This window comes from Papaver somniferum, unplaced genomic scaffold (assembly GCF_003573695.1).
Source record: "Papaver somniferum cultivar HN1 unplaced genomic scaffold, ASM357369v1 unplaced-scaffold_125, whole genome shotgun sequence".
NCBI lineage: Eukaryota > Viridiplantae > Streptophyta > Magnoliopsida > Ranunculales > Papaveraceae > Papaver > Papaver somniferum.
In genome coordinates this window covers 14,989,940-15,012,950 of record NW_020621603.1, presented here as the reverse complement: position 1 = coordinate 15,012,950, position 23,011 = coordinate 14,989,940, and the positions used below count along the sequence as shown (strand labels likewise).

Here is a 23,011-nt window from a genome sequence, read left to right as displayed (position 1 = left end):
ATTTTCTGCTTCAATCAAAATCTTAGCATCATTATAATCCTTGGCTAGCTCAATTGGGTCTTCCACAACTTCAACTAATTTGGTTTCATTCTTAATCTCTATTTCTTCAACAACCTCTTCATCGGAATCAGAATCATCTCCTAGAAAGTCTAGTTCATTGGTGCAAATCCTAAAATTATTGTTTGAGTACGTTACACCATTTATAACAAAAGTTATGTCATATCCATTCTCCTCCTTTTGAATAGGCGAGTGATCATTATAATGATCCAGAGTTGGAATAAAATTACCATTGTTGCAAGGACTTTCCAAAGGTTGTTCATCTTCAAGATACTCATGAATCGTATATCCATTAGTGATCGTAGGAACGTCAGAATTGATTTTGCTTTGAGGCCAAACTTCTTCCTTAGTTATTCCTTCTTGATTTGATCCATTTCTCTTCTTAGGTTGTCAATAACCTCTTGAAGTTCTTGAAGTGTATCTTCAGTCTTTTTGTTGTGTTCATCCAGCTGTTGGTTTTCCCGATCCAAACTATACATAAATTGGTTCATTAGATCTTCGAGAGTAGAAGAACTATCTTTAGGAGCATAACTTTCCATAGTCTGGTCGCGTTCATCCATCATTTGAATGTGCTGGTCCAACTTTTGAATTTCCCGACCCATATTATCAATAAATAGGTGCATTAGATATGTAAGACTAGAAGAATCATGATTAGAAGCATAACTATCCCCCCATCCTTGTGGTTTTTCACTTACATACCCGTCATAAGGTTGTTGATATGCATGAGAATAACCATAAGGTTCCGTAGGATATTGATCACAACCAAAAGATTGGTTTTGATTATACCCATAGGATGGTTGGTAGTTGTCATATGAATGAGATTGAAAACCATATTGATTACCACTGTCATATGAGTGCTCTCGTGCTCCGTGCATGTTATTTCCTTAAGGAAACATGACGACTCACAAGAAGGAGAAAAATAAAAATAAAAATCTAAAAACAAGAGCAAAACAAGCTAAACAAATAACAAATCAATTTGCGACTGCTCCCCGGCAGCGGCGCCAAAATTTGTATGGGCTGTCGTAGGCTCAACAAATTAATAAATATATTTCCCACTAATTAACTGGTAATATAGCGGTAGTAAGAGATCGTTCCCACAGAGAGCTGTGTAATTGATAGGTTATTTGTATTAGCAAAATAAAGTAAATAACAAAAGGGGTTTTTGGTTTATAAGATATAATTGAAAAGACAATAAGAAGAAAGGGATGATTAAGGAATCCTTCGCCGTTACCAAGCATTAACAGGATTAGAATACTTATCTATTTTTCGTAAGAACCATTCATCACCAACCATAGAGTAGCATCTAGCTCAGTGCTATCCCCAAAACTCCTTATACCACCGATACGGAAGCTCTCCAATATCAGATTCTATTCAACTGAACCACCAAGAAGTAGCTCACTCAAGGTGTAATCCAATGAATGCTTTAAGCTTTGTGAATTAGGTTAATCCCAGTAGTTAAACTCTTAGCTCAAGGTTTACTTGCTGGTGTTGTTTTCACACACGATTCCTCCACAGAATCCCTGTGTAAGGTCTCGTAATTTCTACTTGTGTAGAGAGTTATTCGACGATTACTTATCTCCTAACTTCCACTAGCAATAAAACAATTAATAGATCAATCTAGCGTGCACTCCAAACCAATCCAATAATCACTCATAAACCCTAGATATGGTAAAAACAAACGATGATGATAAAAACTCTCAATATGTTTGTATTATTAATAAAGCTTCGCGCTTAGAACATTGAATTCATCCTTAATCAACAAAGGATTTAGCTACTCATATTACAAAGAAGATGAAGAATGGTGGTTTCTCCCTAAAGGGGTAACCCTAGGTTTTTGATGTAAAACTTTTGATATGAGATTCAATTTATATTTTTACATAACCTAATACCTTTTTATAGGTTTACATTGCTTGTTCTCCAAGTATTTATGACCCGAAAATATGACATAACGACTCCAAACGTGCCCTTAGGCCTTCCAAGGTGTGAATACACGTTCCCCATTTGATAAGTTCGCATACGCAGTCCGAAAACTTCAAATTCCAGCAGATATTTTCGGAAATAAGTCTGCGAACTCGTTTCGCAAACCCAGTTCACGGACTTCAGTGTCTTCGGTAATCAACGAAAACTGTTTTGGCCACAACTTCTTCATCCGAACTCGGAATGTCCTCATTCTTTTTGCATTTTTTTTATCTTCAATATGATGATGAGAAATACTTAATTTGAGTGACCGTTGTTTGTCCCGTGTCTTGATTATGAGCATTTTGCTCCTTTTCGTCGCACTTCTTCCACTTCTCTTGGACTTGGGCGCTTGGATACTTGGGATATTTCTCTTCTTAGCTTTTTTCAGAACTTTGTAGATCCTTTTTGGATGATTCACATAATAGAGACAAATAAGAGAAAGCAATGGTAATAATACGAATACATGCAAGAATAATAGCTAAAACAAGTATGGAATGGACACTAAAATCATATGAATTATGCACTTATCAGAAGTTTCCTAGTACTTAAAATCTTTGAATTTTTTTTTATCATCTCCGAACTCCTTATCAACGACAGGCATAGGAACATACTGTTCATGAATGAAAAAGTTAGTTCCTGCAAACATGTTAGGCTGTTATTTGCCAAGTGTTTCTTATAGTCCAAGATATTTTTATAGAATCACTTTTAGTCTCTGCACCTCCTTCTTGGTTTCCTTAAGTTCTTCAAGAAGAGTTAGAAAACTTTTCTGATTGGAGCGGTCCTTTCTTGGTTTCTTCGTATTCTTCCTTTTCCTTTTAAGAGATGAGTCAAAAGGATAGGACATCTCTTGTTCCTTTCTAGTTGGATAAGTATCAACAACCAGATTTCACGAGAAGATGTTGTGCTTGGAGTTTCCATAATTCGTAGGAATAAAATGGATTTGTGATTACAAAAATATATTGCTCAACAAGCCAAATTCTTATGAAACGGATATGAGTCTTAATGAAGAAGATATTTACCATGCAGGGTTTCAGAACAACAAACATTTACGTACTAGATAAGATATATAAAACCTAGAATAAAATGTCACTTTTATCCTTATTTAAGTTTCCACGTAGATCAAAATTTTCAATACCATTACTTGTGACATATACTAAGATGGACATCCAAGTAATAATATTCAAATTTGATCCAAAGCCCTGATGCGCACAGTTCTTGTATCTTTTTAGGGCACATGAGACAAGATGCACATCTCAGCAAAGTTAAATTGTGTTTAGGTGAGCATTAGAGTGCTCACCACTAGGTTCCTGCATATAATTTGTAATATCCTTCTTTGCGGAACGTTTAGCCCGGATGCTTCTATTCGTTTGAGATTTTACCTTAACATTTGAATCAATCAATATTTTAGGATAAGAAGAATTAACTTTGCATACCTCAGGATTGGATTTTTGAACAAGTTTAAGCACATTTTCCAAATGGCTATCCCTCCATTGCAGTTTGTTGACATACCTTAGTTTGTGTTTGTACTTGAAATATTGTGTGAGTATGTGACCCTTAATGGTACAATAAGGATATTTCGGTTTGGAGATTGATTCAAGAACGACATTAGCAGCTAAACATAGAGTACCTAAAACATTAACAGAGCTTTCACTAGTATACGAAAAATCCATTACATCCTCCAATAATTTTGATGAAGAATCATCAACTAAACTATCAAGGTTGATATATGTATTGCTATATTCATCAGAATTGATAACTTTTCCCAAGAGTGTTACACTTGATCCATCATCTTCTTCGGAATCATAATGATCAGAAGTTTCATCAAGCATTGTTGCTAAGCTCTTATTTCCAGTGTGTTGCCTTCGAATTAGGCATTCATTCGCAAAGTGACCTGAACATTTTACACTTGAATCATTATGGCATATCCTCGTAATCAGTATCGTTAGAATCTCTATTTTTCACAGAAATACGATTACGTGACTTCGTTGAAGTAGGAGGCTTTTCTTTGGTCAACCGTTTATTTGTCTTCCTAAGAAGTTATTTAAACTGTCTTGTGATCAATGAAACTGAGTTATCAAGATCTTCATCTGAAAAATCAAAATCAACAAGATTGTTCACAGAGTTTTCAACACTTTCACTTTTAAGAGTTTTACTATTTTTCAGTGCCTTAAACGCAATTTCCTCTCCGACTTTCGATTGTTATTCATGATCAAAGATTTTTAACTTTCCAACTAAGGTATTTATGGAAAGTGTTGCAAGGTTATTTCCTTCCACGATTTCAAGTTTCTTAGACTCGTATCTTGTTGGGAGAGATTTGAGAATTTTCATCACAATATCCTTTTCAGGAATGGTCTTCCCTAACACATAACATGCATTAACAATTCCAGTCACCTTTTGATTAAACTCATCAAACGAATCTTCATCAGACATATGAAGATTTTCCCAGTTAAAATTTAGGTTTTGAATCCTAGCTTCTTTCTTTGAGGTATCTCCTTCGAATACGATTTCTAAGATATCCAAGAATTTTTAAACTTAGTGCACGATGTCACATGGTGCTGAAGAGATTGGCTTATGGAGTGGATAGTAACATAAAACCCGTTAGAATTATGGATTGCAGCACATATTTGGGTTTTACTATATTATGCTAGTCCTTTAACAATAGTGGTTCCGTCTCTAACAACTGCCGGAGGATCGTATCCTATTACTACAAGTTTCCATGCCTGAAAGTCACGGGTTTGTAAAAAGGAACGTATAGCAATTTTCCACCATAAGCAATTAGTGCCATCAAAGGCTGGTGGTACGTTTATCGAGATTGCACTCCTGTTCATATAGTCGCTTCAAACACATAGTTATTAGGTCTTTCGCGTGTTTGACTGCTCTCATAACAATTGAAAACGTGGCGGCACCAAATTACACTACCAACTTTTTCTTAGGAAACCTGTATGGACTAAACTCGAATATAATTCCGAGAGTTCAACTCAAGGAATCCCAATCACGGAATTATACGAAGAGCTTATATCTTTTTCTCTCACAATCAGAAAGTTTACATAACCAAATCTGTGAACCTGATTATATGTGAGGGTACTTGAACGATCTCAAAAATCAATATCCAAGAATCAATCAAGTCATATCCAACAAAAAAGGATGTATTCATCTACTTTGATTGTATTACGTACAACCTGTGATATTTCAAATATAAAGATAAAACAATATAATGTGAAAAAACAACACAGAAACCAGAATTTTGCGAACGAGGAAACCGCAAATGCAAAACAACCCTGGGACCTTGTCCAGTTTCGAACACCAAACTGTATTAAGCCGCTACAGACACTGGCCTACTATCAGAACTTCGGACTGGAATATGTAGTTGAGACTGAATTAAACCGTCACAGCAGTTCAGTTACAGTCGCGCTCCTTACGCCTCTTGATTCCCAGCAGGACTCTGCACAAATGATTCCCTCTAACGTCCTTTATAACCTAAGAGTTTGCTTCAACTTAATTGAAGACTTTAAACCAATCCTCTCCCATAGATAAGTCTATTTGTGATTTCCGTTCTGATCAAAGATCAAGCTGAGGTAGGAAATCGATTGCAATAGACAAAGTATAATAAACCTTGTTAGAGCATGGCTCGGTTGAACCCACCAAGCGTTGGTATGTCAAGTTTGGTTGTCATATTTTAGTGAATCAAAACTCATGTTAAGAGTCGCTTGATTACGTACTAGAGTTAAACTTCGTATAAGTTAGCTTGAAAGTATTAAGATATGAGACATTACAAGTATTGCAAAGACTTGAAGATGTGAAGAAGCAAGGAGCTACAACGACAACAATCATCCTTCCACTTGAGGTTAGTGATATTTGACTTGAACTGTTTCATTCCCTAACGTATCTTTCAAGTCGTGTATATTGAAAACATAACTGCGAAGCATATTTGAACTCTAGATAGACATAGTATTAAGGAATGCAATGCGAGGTTTATTGCTTAACCATTAAACTTTGTAGATAAGACATCACCATAATCATTTGAATGATATTGTGATTATGTATGGGTATGAGGTGAGGATTTCATCCTAGGGAACAATGTTTACATGTGTTCTAAGGAAGTAAGTTCATAAACTTGTTTTGTGAACCGAAAAAGAAATTGCCAGGTGTTATTGGTTTTGTTATTCATTGCATATCTTATGAATAACCAATATGTGTGATAAAGTAGAACCGCTCACAACTTGTTGTGTTTTTGGTAGAACTATTCACAAAGGCCTGACTTTTGTATTGGTATAACTTTTATTAGTGAAACCAATCTTAAGTAATCACCTTGGTATGATTGGATTATGTCTGCCTTGGGGAAAGGGAACCGATCCTTGTAAGGGAAAGGGGAACCGATCCTAGCATGGTAAAGAGGGAACCGATCCTTGTAAGGGGTGCATTACATCAAGGGGAACTGATCCTTGTATGGGGTGCAGCAAGGTTTACAACAGAAAGGGGAACCGATCCTGTGAACATGTGAAACACATATAAGTTAGATACCATATATATGCGGGGAACCGATCCTAGTACCTAGTCAACCGAATCTTTTGGGAAGCTAGTGTGACTATGCGTAGTACTCACATGGAGGTAGAACCTAAACTTGTTTTGGTAGAACCGTAAACCCATGATTGTGATTGAATATTGGTTTGATCAATCACATAGTTCTTGAAAGTCAGATGAACCAATTCTAAACTTGTTTGGAAGTGTGGTAAATCGGTTTCAAGGTCGTAAGTGTGGAAGAGAACTTACAAACTTTGAACACGCGCTGAGAATGTTTATTTCTATAATTGTTCAAAGATATTCCTTAACGGCTAAGGGAAGAGAATCCCAGGATCGAAACACAAATAAGTTAATAATCTTCTAATTAAGGTTTATAATTTCATTTGTATGGAAATTACAGAATTGGTAATGTGCATTTACTAATTATATTTTCCAAGAGATTTCGATTGTTATTCTTGGACAAAGCATTTCCAGGAATTATGAAAACCGAATCTGTGCATTTATGAATATCTTGAGAATATTTTCGGTTTTGGAAATTCCTTGGTGTCCAGACTTCCTTGTCTATAAATACACGAAGTTCTCCTTTCTAGCAAACTAATCATTCGTAACATTAGACTGCTTCTTTTGTCTTTGTTACTGGTGTAGCCGCCTATCGGAGAGGACAGTAATCTAATTAGGTGAAATCTCTTACGGCCGCTCGTTTTAAAGTCTTCTTTGGGATTGAGAAGCTCTAGCGCGACCTGTTAGTGGGCAACTATATAATTGCGGCTTATCTTTGTTTTCGATTGATTTGATTGACTAACGGTGGTTGAAATCTGATTGCACCTAGTTTGTTTATTCTTGAGAATCTTCTCTTCTGATATAAAATTCACTCAAACTAGTTCAGAGTTTCGACATGGATCTTTAGACTGTTGTTAGTTCTAAAGACGATCTTGTGATAATCAATTGTTAACAGACTCCATTCTGTGCGTGATTGATCACAAGAGATTCAAGTGATTGTGTGCAGGTTTTTATTGAAGATTTAAGAAGATTTGAAGACAAAGAAGATATTGAAGATATGACTTGGGTTTTATAATCTTTGGTGTGCACAATACTTGTTTCGGTAAAAGAGGATCCAATTAATAATCAGTTTATCCTTGTGGTAGATTGGATTGATTAATTGAGTAGATCGGCATCAACACGGTTCTTCGGATTAAAGGTGTTGTTGGCTTAATCTTAAACGATTACCTTAGGGTGATTGAACATAAGATAGATCTAGACCCGACGAAGGAGTTTATGTTAAGATAAACGGAAGAGCCTTTGTACGACTCATATCACTTGGTTGAATAGAGTTGATACCAAACAGATTTCTTGTTCCTTTACTGTTTGGAATAAGAACCAAAGGGATTGTTCCAAGTACGTGACTTATTCATAGGTCAGAGGCGTGGGAATACAGACGGAACTAAGTGAACTATAGGGTTAGTTACTTGGTCTCAACTATACGAAGTTAGGTGTAATTTTGTGTAGCGGCTTAATCCTGAGAGTATTCAATTCTGGACTAGGTCTCGGGGTTTTTCTGCATTTGCGATTTCCTCGTTAACAAAATATTGTTGTGTCATTTACTTTTATTTTCCGCTCTATAATTGTTTTATTATAATTAAAGTAAATTACACAAACGTTAATTCCTATTTACTTGATAAGCAATCCTATTATGTTTGGTTAAGTCCGAACCTTTGTATCAAGTAAACATACTTCATTGTTGTATTGTCTCATTCTCGTATCCATAGACAATCACACGAAGTGTGAACTGATTAGTTGTATTGTCTCGACTCAGTCCATAGACAATCACTTTCGAAGAGAGGACTTATAGGTAGGAAAAGTTTTAACTTGAGGTATATTTGGGTACCCTCGCCTTTTCAAACCTCAAAAATACGGTCTTATGACTCTCGAAGACCAGCCTAGATTATTATTCACCCCACAATTCGAAACTTGTGGAATCAAAAAATCTGAGACGGAGATACTTTGTGTTTTCTATCTATCTGGTTTGAGTGAGTAGCTCAACAATCAAAACATGATCAGGATACTCGGACTATCAAGATAAAGATAGCTGGACATGGCTTCATGAATGCCCAGGTGAAGTCTTTTTAGTTGCTAAACCCTAGAAGGGTTTGAAGGAAAGGATGACTCTAGTTTACAACTAGCACACAAGAATAGTGTCCGGTATTCAAAGATCCCAGTTGTTGGAGATTCTCATTCTATAGACTTTCAAGGTCAAGTTTGATTTAGGTTTAAGCTAAGATAGCTTTGGGACCAAGCTATCAATAATCATCGTTAGATGAAAAACTTGATTTGAGATTAACATAGCAGAATATACACTCTGGTTATGATGGATCGTAACAAAACCGTGTACAATAACTAGTTCATGTAGGTTAGCCGCAACTATCGAACTGAATGATAAGCTTAACCATTTTTATATAACACATTAAGACTTTTCTTGAATCACACATATGATCAAAAATGTAAGGATAGTGTTTTTAGAGAGTTGTACAAATGCTGATTATCTCGTAGAAATAATATTGATGCATCTAAAAATATTCGACAAGATAAGTACGTGTACCTGGTACATGTACTGTACCTGTTCGTGAATGTATTTGTCATGGTACGTGTACCAAGTACGGATACCTTTAAGACAAATAACGAGTTTAGGAACTCATGGATTGTTATGGTTAATTTGTGTACCGGGTATATGTATCGTTTTTCGGTATCAAAATTATGCATACCGTTCCTGGTTCACGAGTCACAGACTTTTTGTGGTATGGATACTGGGTATGCATACCACAAAGTCGCTGCCGAACTATAGCTACGCTGGTACGTGTACTAGGTACATATATTGCGGCTCTGGACTTATAACAGTTCTCCCAGTATGTGAACTGGTATGCATAATGTCTTGTATCCAGATTAACAGTAGTTTTATATCTCTCTAATAATCAGTATGAAACATTATTGAATAACATCAATGACACATATCACTCTTCCAGACTATTTTCAAATTATTAAATCTTGAATCATAATTTAAGTCATGAACAATAAATTGTTCTTAACCAAATTCATCAAGTATGAAAAAATATTCTTAAGCTTTAGAGACATATTTCGAGAAGATATTCAAGATAAACTTAAGTCGGAATTTCTACTATGCGTATACTGTCTAGTTTAGTCATGCAAAACTGTATCAAAGATATAAAGGTGAAAACTTGATAAATAGGTGGTTCAGTCTTCACTTACCTTTTGATATTTAAGTTCTCCAGTGTTCCTGTTGATCTTCGCCTTCAAGCGGTATAATGTAGTGATATTCGAAGCTCAACCATACACTTTTGTTCTAACCTAAGACTTACTAAATGTAGACTAGAAATCAAGATATAGTTTTGACAACTAAATTTGGAAACAAGCTTGAGATATCAACACTTGTGAGGTCGACCGAGCAATGCTCTAACACACAGCATCATCTAACGAGTTAATTCACTGCTCCAAACCAGCGAATTATAATGAAGCTAAGTACCACTTTCTTCGAAGTCGGACATTTGTTTTACTTACAACATATAAAAAAAAATTTGATTCACTACAATGCGATACAATTAAAAAATTACAAAAAAACAAGAAAAATCTCGCAAATATCATTATTAATATTTCTATTGAATATTTCTCTTGAATATTTGTATTGCTTCAAATGATATGATATTTCACATGGAAAGTAGTAGGGGGTAAAATAAGATGTTACAGGGCGCGATAAGACCTCAAGACCACGAGCCGGTACAAAAATAAAAATTAGTAATCATTTCCGTGGGAATTCTTTATCAAATGGGATGAAACAAGTCATACAACGGAAATCAAACAAACAAAACGATTTGATCTTACACATAAATCAAACTTTTTGGCCTTTGAAATTTAAAACGCTAATTTAAATTCTTATTTTATTGGAGCACAACATGGGGCAGAGTACAAGGAGTAGTAGTTTCATATGCTTGGTTCGCAATATTTATTATTGGCATTCAAAGATCAATACTTCTTATTATTCATATTTCCCGTCCGATACTTCTTAATTTGATACTTATACTTCAAGGATTAAGGATTGATACTTCTTATACTTCGACGATTGATACTTCTTATATTTCATATTTAATACTTCGCATATACTTCATACTTCGTACTTCATTCTTCCTATACTTCGGGAATGATACTTTTTATTTTATATATATACTTTGCAAAGCTTCGGAACTTCACAAAAGAATAGGGGAAAGTATATACTTTTAAATTTTAGTATTTTTTTTGCTCAGTTCCTTCAGCAACAGAGATCAAAGTTCACTCTAGCACCACGTGGCTCGCTCCAAGAACCACACCAAGAAGACGGATTGTTTCTTAAGGATTACTCTTCAAGCAATACTCAAGAAAAAAAAAGACAAAATATAGATACAAAAACTATGGCTTGACACGGTGTGATACAAGAAAGGGAGTAACTTAATATTATAGAATTATATATATTTTAGCAAACCTAGTTAGCTTAGTTAGTTAGCAAAGGACTTAAATGTAATTCTCATTTAACTACGCTAAGTACTTATAGGGAAATGCTAGGAGATTTTGTAAGAATAGGATAATGGTTGGATCGAATGGTTTGAGGGGTTCAGCCGAGAAATTTACATTTGCCATCCAATTGTTCAAGGGTTATTGAACGGTTGGTACCTAGCAAATGACTAACACCTAGATTTGGTACCTAACATTTGAAATATTATCGGTTGGTACCTTGACCAGTTGAGTCAAACCGTTGACCTGACCAAGACAACACATCTGTAACAGAATTGTTGGTTTTACGTATATGCCCTTAAAAATGCTAACATTGAATTGAATTATCCTAATGTCTGGTTGGAGAGTTATCTACATGGCTAATTCCGTATGTGTCGCACGTGTATAGTGTTTTAACGGCCACGATGAAATCTGGACATGCCGATATAAACAAGAAGACTAAAACCTAATTTACGTATCTTCTTCTTGTCACGGGAAAATCAGAGAGAAAGCTAGGGTTTCTTGCCGCCATGAAGAAAAATTGGGATTTGTGTGATTTCAATTGATTCTCGTTTCTATGTGATTTTACTGTTAGAAAATTAGGGTTTGTTAGATTCGAAATATGGATTGTCGTTTAGGGTTATATGAATGATTGTTTATTGATTTTACTGTTAAAGAATGGATTTTGTTTTCTACATGAAGAACAAGTTGATGTTGTTGTTTGAAGGGACAATATCCATCTTATGTAGTTGTTACCTAGTTCCTTTACAAAGCCAATTTAGTAGTTTGTCTGATGGTCCCCTTATCCCGTTCTTTTTTTTTTTTGTCAGAAATGGTGGGTTCTCATGGAATTAAGTATTTCTCTACTAAAGATGGATATTTAGCTGATAGTAACAGGGCTAAGAAAGATACTAGATTAAATAAGAAGAGAGCAGATTGTGTTAGAGGAAGAATTGGATTGGTTATCTCAGCTCAACAAATTTGATGAGAATGGCAGATGCATTCAAATGGATGATGCAGTAGCAGATGCAAACATTATTGAAGGTAGTGAAGCTTTTCATCCAGCAGTCCCTGTACAAGTAAATGCAGATGTTAGTAAATCTGTAAATGAAGTTGCTTGTAAATCTGTAAATGTAGATGTAAGGAAAGGTAAAGGTGCTAGTAGTTGTAAATGCAGCTGGCAGTAAGGTTGTAAATGTAGGTGTAAGGAAAGGTGCTTGTAGAGGTGAAAGGAAAGGTCCTTGCAGAGGTGTAACAAAAGGTTCAATACATGAATATGTTAATGCAGGTAACGCACATGAAGGTGTAAATGCAGTTGGTGAAGTAGCTGAAGTTGTAAATGAACAAGTGACGGGGTCAGTTAATGTGGATGTTCTTGAGTGAATTTGGTGGTCCCATTCAAGTTGAGGGAGTTACCCAGGTGGAGTCTTCATAGCCATAACATTCAGTGGTACCACCAGTTAGACCAAACATCAATAATTGTGAGCCTGAAGAAGGTTATCATTCTGACTTTGATGATGAACCTGAGGAAGAGAAATTTCCAGATATAGAGGAACATGAAGATGATTTGCAAGAAGAAATCAAGAAAGTTATGATGTCAATTGAAGATCACAAAGAGTATGTAAAAACCAGTGGAAGAGTGTATGAGGAAGAAGAACTAAATATGTGGAATATAGACACTACTATCTTAGATGAGTGTTGGGTAGGACAGGAGTGGGCTATACTTATCAGCATTGAAAGGACTACATCAAAGATCAACAGATCTTCCAAAATTATGACATCAAGCAGTTGAAGAAAACCCATTTCAAACTATCATATGAGTGTGTGCACAAAGAATCCCAAGGGTGTGAGTGGTGGATATATTGCTCTAGATTTAACAAGGTCAGCTTTTATTGTAAACGTAGTTTTTTTGAGAACACTTGTTCCACTACCCATGGGATAACAAATCCTGTTGCAAAAGCAAGGTATTGTCCTATCACTTTTAACTTTGTTTTTTTTTTTTTTTTTTTTTTTTTTAACTTTAACTTTCAACTTTTGTTTTTCCACTTTTTTTTTTTTTTACTTTAACTTTTTATTTTCATGTTTTTGTATTGCAGGTAGGTATATACAATGATGTTGGAGAAGTACAAAGCTCATCCAAACTACAAACCAAATGATTTCATTTCTGAAATCAAATTGGCACATGGGGTGCATATTTCATACATGACTGCATGGCATGCTAGACATCTCTCTATTGAGAGGGTGTTGGGAAATTTTGAAGAAAGTTATAATTTTTTACCTGAATTCTGTAATCAACTTAGATTGAAAAATCCTGACAGTGTTGTCATCTGTAAAATTGATAGCAATGGTAAGTTCTTGTACTGTTGTATAGCTTACAAGTGTAATATAGATGGTTTTGTAAACGGAGGTATACCTTTATTAGGGTTAGATGGTACTTATTTGAACGGAAAGTATATGGAAGTGCTATTAGCTATCATTGCTATGGATGGAAACAATGGTTTGTTTCCAATTGCTATCTTCTTGTGTAGATCTGAGAACAAAGAGATGTGGATAGAGTTTCTGAGAATTATGACACCATATTTGAAGCAACATAAAATGGCCTTAACCTTTATCTCTAATAGATAGAAGGGACTCAAAGCTGGTGTTGATGTCAACTTTAGTGATGTGAACCACTACCACAGGTTTTGTATGAGGCATATATGGAAGAACATGAAGAAGTATCATCTAGGACAACACTTGGAGAGTTTGGCTTGGAATGCAGCCAAGTCATATACATGTGCTGAATTTGATGGATATATGGACATAATGGGTGAAGCTAAGGAGAGTTCAAGGGTGTATTTGGAGAAGGAAGAGATTGAGCATTGGGATAGAAGATGATTTCATTATCTGGTCACGGACCATAGCAGCCTCATGTGATGCCATGTAATCCACAAGCCAATCAAACTTGTGGCACAAAGTGCATTTCAAAATTTTGTGTTATGGATGCTCTTTAGTCTTTGATACTCTGACAGGTCTGGTTCCTTTGCATGCTTCAGTGGGGAAAGGTAAGTTGGACCATATGAAGTTGGTTTTTATGTGTCCTAGACTCTTGCAGAGCTCACAAGTTTCTTTTGATGCATTCTTAGCATTATCAAGCCACACAAAACCAACACAAGTAGGAAATTCACACTTCAATCATAACTTACCCTTGCTTAGAGGTAGTTCACTTTTGTACCACCATTCTAATACCAATACACCCGGGTTCAGTGCATTTAGTATATCTCCATGGACATGTTTTGGCTATATGACCTGCACTGTCACATTGCTGACATATCTACAAAGCAAAGAAAAACATAGTTAAAGTTGTTGGCTGGTCTGTTACAGTGAAGCTATTACTGTTCTTAAGTTGAAAAATTCTTATACTTACTCGATATTCAAGTCTGGAAGATGTTGCCATTCTGTCAGTTGTGAGCTTCAAAAAAGTGAATGTGAACTTATAGGTGCAGGAGGTGTTTGATAAATGAAATAAAACGGGGTTAGAAATGTGAAGGAGGAGGTAGTTTTATAGGAATTTGTGTGTCTGACGACTATATTTTTTGAATTGTATAATTCTAAGGCGTTGGATCAGTCTATCCGTAACCGTTAGATCAACATGACAAGAAGACAGGTTTTTCTAAAAGTCACGTGTTTCACATGCTAACGGTGGTTTGACGGCGTTAAGTAATTAATATTTATCATTAACTTTAATTATTTAAGTGACAGAATGTTAAGTCAACGGTTTGACTCAACGGTGTCTAACTGGTCAAGGTACCTATAGATAGGGAAAAACAATTTTTTGGTTTTTAGGGAATTGAAGAGACGGACGTGTTGTCGAGACTCCTCAACCAAGCAAACTGTTCAACCTCACACAGATGCACTGCAAAGGGAGTACTTAGATTCGAGAGATCAATCTGTAGGACTCCGGCCTAAACCAAGTCAATGGTCGTTCCAGAGTCAATTCGGTCACAAAGAGGGAGATGGGTTGATCTGTAGGAGGGAAGCTGAGAATTGTATGGGATCAATGATGATCAAGGATTGTGGATGTGTTGAAGGTTTCTGCAAGTTTTCTGTGAACTCTTGAGTTCAAAGTAAGTTATGGTTGATTGATGGAATTTCTGAGAGTGATGACTCGAAGAATTGTCTTGTTTCAATCATGGATCCAAAGACTTATTTATATTGTCAGAATAAACACCTTGATCTCTGTAAGTGTGACGGTTTCTTGAGTGAATGAGTGGGGAAGTGGGAAATCGTGATGAAACCAGTTCCAGGTTGTGCAGAGACGTGGTTAACCGTCCACCCACTACTTTGCTAACTCCTTCAACCGTTTGCACGACTTACTCACATTTCTCATCGTGGATGAATCCACGTGCCGTAGGACGCTAGACCAAAACCCTAATTGATATCCCCCCATGTGACGTGATTGATGTATCACGAATCGTGGAATCTGCATGACAGACGTGTATTTAATTAGTCAGTTGTTGACTGTTTATACAATGAGTCTATGTTTTGTTGAATTGAGCATGAGTGACGAATGCTCAGTGATTCATGGATTGAACATACGTGTTCTTATGTTGATATTGCTCGTATTAGCAAAGATTGTAAATTCAACGATGAATTACTGAATATTGATAGTTGGATCAATATTCAAGCAACTGAGCAAGCATTGCTCAATTCAATAAATCACTGATAAATTACTGAATATTGATAGTTGGATCAATATCCGAGAAACTGAGCAAGTATTGCTCAATTCGATGAATTGCTGATAAATTACTGAATATTGATAGTTGGATCAATATTCGAGCAACTGAGCAAGTATTGCTCAATTCGACGAATTATTTATTGGTAACGTGACCCAATAAAATATTAATTAAAATACTGATAGACTACCAAATATTATATGATTAATCCAGATGTTGATTGCTGAATCAACATAAATTCATTAGTGTTTGAATCTTGCTCAGAATGATGATTTGTGAAGCGCTTATTCGAAACCCTAATTTTTTATCAATCGTTCATCAATTGATGAATCGCTGAAAATAGGTCATGGGTGATAGAGGGACCGACCACATGGGATGATGGACGTCCATGTGGCACCCAAGTACTCGAATGAGCATGCACCAGGGTCCTTAGTTGGCCAGTTGGTGAAAGAATGATGATTTAAATGCCGATTTCATCATTTATTGAAATAGTGCTCGATTGAGCATTAGGTGATAAAACCTAATTATGGAGAAGTAAGGGACCGACCAAGAGGTCAAGAGACTGGCCCTGGGTAGTCGTGGGACCAGCTGATGGTCGTTTGAGCAAACTCCAGGTTGGTTGGAAAGAGTTTGGACCCAGTATGAGCGATTGCGCAAATTAGGTCAAAATTATGAAAACGTGTGGGGCCGGCTCGTTACAAGACTTATAGCCGCCCTTGGTCGGTCAAGGGAACGTGCCCGTGTCACCATAATATCTGTATTTCAGTCCTGAGAGTTTCGGTATTTTCTGGTGCGCGTTTGAGCAATATGTTGAATTTTCAGAAGAGTTTGATCTTTGACTGAAATTCTTGACTTTGCTCGTTTCGTCAATTTTTGAGAATATTAAAACAATGATATTTTAATATTTTTCGTGAATAGCCAAGTCGGTTGTAGTTACAGGAAATCCTACACTACACCCTTCACAAGATTTCATTAACATTCAACTCATTTTTGGATTAACAATCTTAATTTTATTGATGAATCTTTAAACAATCTTACAAGAAAAGATAAAGGAATCAAGAATAACCTCTGCTCTAAATTTTCTCTCTCCTATTTACTTGCTTCTCACTCAAAAAAGATCTCCCTCCGTTCCTTTACAACTGAATGACTATTTATAGGGAAATACATAGTGGATGACAGCTAATCTGTCCTTAATTTTCGGATATGGATTGCGACATTCTCGCAACCTTAAAAATGTTAATCTCGCAAACTCCCTAATTTTCGCAGGACCATCACATTTTTCTCATGATTTAGCTGACGTCGTTTATTATGTCATTTCTGAAGTTGTTCTGCGACATTGTCGTGTTGTGTTGTTAATAATTTCGCTGAGGCATTATTGCTGCGAGATTCTAATCCTACATCTTGCCTCTTTTCATATCTTCTCTGCGAAGTAGAGAATGATGTGATAAATGCCGCAGTTATCCATCACTTCAAATTCTGCATTTATCACACGTATCCTTTCTCCCATCTGTTTCTTGACACGTCTTTTGTAACTGTTGCTTTTTAACCGCTCACGTCTTTTCGCATTAATCGTGTTTATCCTCTCGAGAAAAAATTTCCTCTATATATACTCTTTCTTACTCTCTTTTTCTCTCTTTTTACTCTCCTTTTATTTTCTCTGCAACTTCATCGTTCTTCTGTAAATTCCGCCATTGCAACTTTTTCTTCTTTCTTCTTATTTCAATCTTTTTAATTTCTTCTCCATCTCCATACTGTTCCCTCTGTAGATCTTCATCATTCGTAATTTTCTTCTTTTTTAATTTTTACGAATTAATCTTCCTGCTGGTGTTTTCCATGGATTCATCGAGGTTAGTTTTCTTTTTTATGGGTTTCGCTGAAATTGATCTTCTTTACTGCCTTATTTGATGTTGTTTATGTGATTCCCATACTGTTGTTATTTCAGCAAAAACGCCTCTAACACCAAATTTACGGTTCAGAACCCTAATATTTCCAAAGCGCAACATAAGGTTGTTGTAAACAAAAGAAAATCTGCGGATCAGAAGGTGGTGAGAAACATTATTCTTTTCTAATAACAATATTGTTGCCTCTATTTCTTATTCGGATTGTAATTCGCAGGTGATAAGGATGCCAACAAACCTCTCAAGAAATCTCTCCACCTCAAAACCATTGAAACCTCTGTTCCATTTCACTTACTTATCCCTTCAAATCTCCTGCGACATCTTCACAAGTTAAACCATTATTTCCAATTGGCGAAAAGGTTGCCTCAGATTTCATCCCTTCAACTGACCTTTCAATGATTGAAACCCCCTTATTAATCCTTCTGTGAATGAAACTTCTTCTCCTTCTATTGATAATGTTTCCCATTCTTCTATCATTGCCAGTTCTATGCCTGAGCCTCTTTCTTTAAATATTGCTTTCAAAGTTTTGTCTGAGGTTCTTGATGATGTTAAGAAGTCTCCCATTGATCCTGTCAAGTCTGGTGTTTGCGAAATTCTGAGTAACTATTTTGGGTCTGACAGAGCTGCTTCGCAAATAGTTGTGTCTTCAATTTGCCTTTCTGATGATTTTATCCTTTCCATATTTAATGATCCTTGAAATCCCTTTTTCGCGTGTTAAGCCTTAAATCAGAAACGAATAATGGAGAGATATCAATTTGAATCTGCTGTTGAAGAAGCCCATGTTGATAAAGAGATTTTGACGGATCAATATAACCAATTAGATAACCTTCATTCATATTTTGTTGATCATATAAATAATCTTACCAATGAAAATACCCAATTAGTTCAGAGGAAAAATTTATTAAGTAATGAAATATCTCGCCTCTCTTATTCTTTAACTAAATATAATCTAGGTATGGAAACTTTATCAAATGAGAATAAAACTCTATCTCAAGAGAAGCGAACTTGTTTAAACAAGATGGCGATATCTTCGCAACATCTTAGCATCCTTCAGAAAGTATGTGATGACCAAGAACAATCTCTTTGCTCTTTGAGAAATGAACTTAAAGGAGTGACAGAGTCATCCATCGCTGAAGGAGATACACTCATTCAAGGTAGAATAACTTTAAGTGTAAAGGAGAACCAACTTAAAGAACAATATTCCAAATTAGAAGAATCTTATTCTTCACTTGCGAAGAAAAATGCCTTTCTTATTTCTAAAGACAAAAATCTTCGATATCGACTTAAAGGTTTAGTTGGAGATAAATTTGATGATACGATGAACCGTTGGGAGAATAGTTGTCTGACCTTGATTCAACACCTTATTTCGCAAAAGAAAGGTAGTCATAACAATTTGACTGCTTTAACTATCTTTTATTTGTCATACCTTTTTGAGTTCTTCATCTTACTGAAATTTTGTATTCTACTTTTCGCAGAGTCTGAGAAAAATCTTCATTCCTCCATTTCTATTTTGGAGGCTAAATATGCCAAAATTCGCAAAGAAAATGCATTACTCGTCTCTGTCCTTACTGGTTCTCGCGACCGAGCAGAAAGAAGACTTGATTATCTTGCTTACTTTAAGGATATTCAAGATAGGAATCATCAGAGAGCACTTCTTCGTCAAGTTCATCTCCGGGCTGAAGTTCTTGTGAATGATATTTTATTGTCGAAATCTCTTCCTCCTACATCAATCGAACCTTTGGAAGTAGATGATGATGAAATTCTTCGTCCTACTGACAGTCATTATGATTATGAAAGTGGTGGAGAGAATAATCTTTTGGAAGATGAAGAAGAGATCCCTTCTAAGGAAACAACTGCTCGTGCTAATCAAGATGGAAGCGAAAAATAAATCCCTTCTAAAGAAGTAATTGCTGGCGATAATCAAGATGGCGGCGAAAAAGAAGTCCCTCTCAAAGAAATTATTGTTGGTAAAGATCAGAATCGAAATGAAGAAAAGGCTGGCGATAATGAGAACATTGGCAAAGAGTTTCTTATCTAGTTCTATCTTCTTGAACTGTTTCATCTTTATTATTTCTTGCGAATAATATTCTTCAACCAACTTTGGAATTAATTTTCTCTTTTAATATTTTGCTGGCGAGAAAGATAATGCCTCTTATTTACTGATTCCCATACTTGCCTCTCATTATCTTTCTTGCGAGAAATGATCTGTTATGAATATTTATAAATATTTTGTTTTGTTATGTGGTCTTATTTTGCCTTCCTAATTAAAGGTCTTATTATGCCACCTCTTGTTATTGCGACAAAATTGCAGGACGTCCTTGCATTTTTATACAAAAACCCATTGATCTTGCCTTAACTTTTTCTTTTGTATTATTGCCTCTTCAGGATTGTTCCGACAATATGACAGGTCTAAATATTCTTGCGAAAATAAAGCCCCATGACATTGTCGTCGTGCAACGAAATCGCAGGACGTCTTCGCACTTTCATGCGAAAAACCATTGATCTCGTCTTATCTTTCTCTTTAGTATTATTGCCTCTTCAGTATTGTCGCATAAATATGACAAGCCTTAATACCCTTGCGAGTAAAAATCCTCATGACATTTGCGTCTTAAGACACTTATCATCTCCCTAATGGAGGGTGCCGCCCTTATCTCCCCCTGGTTGCCCCTTCAAGGAGGCGTACCTCAACCATACAAGGTTGGATCCTCCCATCCGGTCTTAACAACAACCAATTGTTTTCGCAGCCTCTTATCCCATTTACCTATAGGGTTTATGGTTACGAGACTGCACCCTAAGTGGGGTTTTCTTCGGGCCGAGTGCAGTATAATCCAAGACTTGTCAAGAATGGCAAGATACGCTCTGGACGCCCCTGGAACTTTTGACTCAACCGTGTACCTCGGCGCCTTGGTCAGATTCTGCACTCCTTGGGAGAGTCCTTATTACCTTATTCGCCCAACCCAAGTCATATGCTTAAGATGAGAATCCAAGGTGCCTCTCTCGGATGGGCTTTATTGACCCCAAATCTGCATGAATCAGGTTCCGGGGACGGTGTAGCCTTTCCCTGAGCCATGCAACAGGTACCCCCTTATATGACGTACTTTAGGTCTTACATTTGCCTCTTGCGAAATTTTATTCACGAACTAGGGTGTACGCCATAAAGGTTTGCCCCTTTCTCTTTTGTCATTGTTCTCTGATTATATCTGCGAAAGTTTCACATATCATGATCTTGTTTTGATGTGAATAATCTCGCAACTATTCTTTCATTGAATGTTTATTCGCAATCATTTTGTTGCGTCATACATAACTTCTCAAAGCTTCTTATGGATAATATCTCTTTAAGTACAATCTGTTCCATGGTCTGTCAAGTCTATGACCAACATCTCTCCCTTCTGGATCCATTAATTTATAAGCTCCTGTCCCAACTATCTCCTTAATGATGTAAGGTCCATCCCATTTTTTCGCTAAATTTCCACCATTTTCTCGCTGATATATTGGTGTCTATCGCAGAACTAAATCTCCTGGTTGAAATTCGCGTACTTTGACACGTGTATTATATTCTCGGGCTAATCTTCGCTGATAATTCTCCATATGCTGTAAAGCTCTTTCTCTTTTTTCTTCTAACTCATCAAGTTTGCTTAAGATCAAACCCGCACTAAGATTTTTCTCCCAAGCTTCTCTCTTTGTCGTCGGAATAACAACTTCTGTTGGTAACACCGCTTCAACTCCGTATGTTAAACAAAAAGGTGACATTCCAGTAGCTTCTCTCCTAGTTGTGTTATAAGCCCATACTGCATTATGTACTTGTTCGCACCATGCTCTATGATGTCCTTATAATTTCTTCTTTAATATATCTGCAATTGTTTTGTTTGTTGCCTCTGCCTTCCCATTAGCTTGTGGATACAGAGGAGTATACTTTCCACATTTTATTTTAAATGCATTAAGTAACATTTCTATGTTCTGTCCTTAAAACTGTTTCCCATTATCAGATACCAACTGCATGGGGATTCCGAATCTGCAAATGATGCTTTCAAATATGAATGTAAAGATATCTTTGTCGCGAATATGCTGTATTGCCTTTACTTCTGCCCATTTTGTGAAATAATCTGTTGCGACTATTAAGTATCTTTTTTGTCCAGATCCTGGTAAAAATGGCCCCACAATATCTAAGCCCCACTTTCCAAAAGGCCATACACTGGTTTAAGATGACAATGGTGCTCCAGGTGCATGTATTTTCTTTCCGTGCCGCTGACAATCTTCGCAACGTCTTGATATTTGTTTTGCATCTTCGTGCATGTATGGCCAGTAATAGCCTTGCAGTTTTGCTATATGTGCCAAAGATCTTCCCCCGCTATGATTGCCAGCATCCCCACTATGTAACATTTTTAGCACCTTTTCTCCTTCTTCTCGTGTCAAACATCTGAGTGATGGCCCATTAAAGGATTTTCGGTATAGCAGTCCATCTCTTAATTCATAATTTGTTGCGCGGCTTTTTACCTTGTGTGCTTCCAATATGTTTCTTGGTGTTTCTCCTTTCACCAAATATGCATGAAGTTCTGTTCTCCAATCTCCAATCTGCGATATTGTTCGTTTGTTCTTCTTCTCCACCTTCTATCATCATTACGTTCTCTTCTTCTTCTTATTTATTGATTGATGGTGACAAAAGTGTCTGTATTTTTATGCATCTCGCAGTTGGATCTGTCATCATGCTTGAGATGAAAGCAAAAGCGTTTGCGAGTCTGTTATCCTTCCTTGAAATGTGCCTCCATTTTATCTTTGGGATTTTCGCTGACAATTCTTCAACGAGCTTCTTGTATTTCTTCAAGGATGGTTCATTTATAGTGTATTCTCCCTTTATTTGGCGAATAACTAGCTGCGAATCACTAGTGATCCTGGCATTTTCTAGTTTCATTTCTATTGCGAACTTTAAGGCATGTACCACAGCTTCATATTCCGTTTCGTTATTAGTTGATGCGAATTCCAATATGAATGAAAAAGCCATCTTCGCTCCTTCTGGCGAAATTAAAACAATTCCAACCCCATTGCATTCCCCATTTGATGATCCATCTACCAATATCTCCCATCTATTTGGTTCTGTTAATATGTATTTTGGATCTCCATGTTCTTCTTCTATATCCATCATCTCCTCCACCGCTTCATTATCTTCTAAAGAAAATTCTGCTAAGAAATCTGCGACAACTTGTGATTTTGGTGAAGATAATATTTCATACTTGATTTCGAAATGTCCTACTTGTGCATTCCATTTCTCCACCCTACCTGATCCTTTTGAATTCTTCATCACTGATTCAATTGGTACTTTTGTTAGCACCC

General features: G+C 36.3%; 2 long non-coding RNA genes across 2 annotated transcripts; one reads left to right on the top strand and one right to left on the bottom strand.

Moving 5' to 3' along the window:
- Positions 1–12,152: 12,152 nt before the first annotated feature.
- On the bottom strand, positions 12,153–14,022 carry LOC113331122. Its single transcript, XR_003350711.1, has 3 exons — positions 13,484–14,022; positions 13,349–13,397; positions 12,153–12,593 (listed from the first exon to the last, which is right to left on the bottom strand). It is a non-coding gene; the product is annotated as an uncharacterized LOC113331122 (long non-coding RNA).
- On the top strand, positions 12,573–13,430 carry LOC113331121. Its single transcript, XR_003350710.1, has 2 exons — positions 12,573–13,034; positions 13,167–13,430. It is a non-coding gene; the product is annotated as an uncharacterized LOC113331121 (long non-coding RNA).
- Positions 14,023–23,011: the final 8,989 nt, after the last annotated feature.